This window comes from Penaeus chinensis, chromosome 38 (genome assembly GCF_019202785.1).
Source record: "Penaeus chinensis breed Huanghai No. 1 chromosome 38, ASM1920278v2, whole genome shotgun sequence".
In the NCBI taxonomy this organism is placed as follows: Eukaryota; Metazoa; Arthropoda; class Malacostraca; order Decapoda; family Penaeidae; genus Penaeus; species Penaeus chinensis.
Window position 1 is genome coordinate 7,389,851 of NC_061856.1, and position 2,500 is coordinate 7,392,350.

The 2,500-nt window shown below is 48.5% G+C and overlaps 1 protein-coding gene across 2 annotated transcripts in view; it reads right to left on the bottom strand.

Annotated features, from left to right (window-relative positions):
* LOC125046114 overlaps nt 1-2,500 on the bottom strand; it is a 102,971-nt gene that overhangs the window by 64,916 nt on the left and 35,555 nt on the right. The gene's annotated exons all lie outside the window — the stretch shown is intronic.

The window sequence follows — 2,500 nt, forward strand, 5'->3', positions numbered from 1 at the left end:
ATTTTGGGAAGTTGAGAGAGGCTTGTACGGTCATGAGTAGCGGCTAGTGGTTAAAAAGGTGGTGAGTGGTGGCGAGTAGGGTTGAGTGGAGTCTGAAGATGGTGTTGAGCAATTTGAACAGGTGCTGAGCGGTGTTGACCGTTGTTAAGGATCGCTCCATTTGGCGGTGATGAAAGATGCCCAGAGCGGTGATGAGCAGCATACAGCAACGATACTGAACGGTATTAAACGGTGTTGCGCGTTGGTGCTGACTGGCGTAAAACAGCGGCCATATCGGTGTTGCGTGGTGCTGCCCGTGTATAATGGGGATGACGTGGGCACCGCAGATGATGAAAGAGTGCCACGCCGGCTGGCACAGTGCCGCGGGCGACGGAGCTCAGGGTCATGGACAGACGCTCACACAGGGGGGGAGGGGGGAGAAAGGTGACAGTGAAGCAGCCAGAAGGGAGGGAGGGAGGGAAGGAAGGAGGGAGGGAGGAAGGGAGGGAGGGAGAATAGGGGGAGGGAACGAGGGAAGGGGGAGGGAGGGAGGGAGGGAGGGAGGGAGGGAAGGAGAGAATGGGGGAGGAACGAGGGAAGGAGGGAGGGAGGGAGGGAGGGAGGGAGGGAGAAAAGGGGGAGGGAGGCAAGGAGAGAAGGGAGAGGGAACGAGGGAAGGTGCGAGGGAAGGAGGGAGGGAGGGAGTGAGGGAGGGAGGAAGGAGAGAAGGAGAAGGGAAGGAGGGAAGGTGCGAGGGAAGGAGAGAGGAAGTGAGGGAGTGAGGGAGGGAGGGAGGGTAGGAGAGAAGGGGGGAGGAAGGAGGGAAGGTGCGAGGGAAGGAGAGAGGGAAAGAAGGAGAGAGGAAAGGAGAGAGGGTGGGAGAGAATGAGGAAGGGGTAGAGGAAGGGGAGGTGGGAAGGTAGGAAGAGAGGAGAGAGGGAGGGAAAGAGGGAAGAAGCGAGGGAGAAGAAGAGTATGAACAGAAGATATAAGGAAGGACGAGAAGAGAAGAATTTAGGGCGAAGAGGAGGGGATAAAGGGAAGGAGAAGGGAAGGAGACGAGGACAGGTGAAGTAGGGGGGATAAAAATAGGGAGAGGGGGGAGGGGGGAGGACAGGTGTAACCGTGAGGGGGGATAAAAGGTTGGAAAGGGGGGGGGGGCAAGAATGACAGAGCAGAGTCTCACCAGCAAGTGAAGGGAGGACGAGGAGGAGGGAAAGGGAAAGAGGAAGGGGGAGATGGGGAGGAAAAGGGGAAGGGAGAAGGGAAGGAAAAATGAGGGCAAGGAGAGAAGTAAGAAAGGAAAGAACGGAGCGAGAGGGAAGTGAGGGAAGTGAGGGAGAGTGAAAAGATACAAGGGAGAGGAAGAGGAGAGGGGGAGGGAAAGGGTGAAAGAGAAGAGGAAAGGGGGGGGAGGGGAGATGGGATAGAGGGAGAGGAAGAGGAGAGGGGGTAAGGAAGGAGGGAAAGAAAAGAGGAAAGGGAGGAAGGGAGGATGGAAAGCAAAAGAGGAGACAAGAAGGGAAAAGGAGGGAAATGGGAGAGGGAGGGAGGGAAGGGGAGAACGAAGGAAGGGGAGAGGGAGAGGAAAATGAAAGGAGAGGAAGGAATGAGGAAAAGGTAAGGGGATAGGAAGAGGAAAAGGAAGGATGAGAGGGCGAGAGAGAAAGGGAAAGAGGAAGGGGGAGATGGAGAGGAAAAGGGGAAGGGAGAAGGGAAGAAAAATGAGGGCAAGGAGAGAAGTAAGAAAGGAAAGAAGGGAGCGAGAGGGAAGAAGTGAAGGCGAAGATAGAAGGGAGGAGCAAAGGAGAAGAGAGAAGAAGGGAAAGGGAGACAAAGGAAAAGGGGAAGAAAGAGAGAAAAGGGGGAAGAGGGAAGAAAAGATTAACAAGAAGAGAGAGTGAGAAAGTGAAGGGGAAGAGAAAAGGAAGGAAGGAAGAGGGAAGAAGAAAGCTAGAGATGTATATATATACTAAGAAATAGAAAAAAGAGAGAGAAAAAAAAAAAAAAACAGACGAGGGAGAAGAGACGAGATGAAAAAGAATAAGAATAATAAGAGAAGGAACGAGAGGCAGTAAGAGGGGGAAACAATGAAAAAGGGAAGGGGAAATAAAGCAAAAGAGAAACAGGACACGAGGAAAAGAGAGAAAAAGTCAAATGAAACAAGATATTAGTTTTCTCCTTTCTCCCTTTCCCCTCTCTCGTGTGATAACTAGCGCTCGACATTACCATCATTTTGGTCACCATTATTATTTTCATTATTATTGATGCTTTCAAGATTCTTATTACTTATTATTATTACTATTTGGTCATGATAGTGATAATAATGGCAACAATAATTAAGGTAATAATAATAATAATAATAATAATAATAATAATGATGATAACAATAATGATAATAATTATAATAGTAATAATGATAATAATAACAATAATAAAAAATATAATAATTATAATAATGATAATGACAATGATAATAATAATGATAATAATATAATAATGACAAGGATGATGATTATAA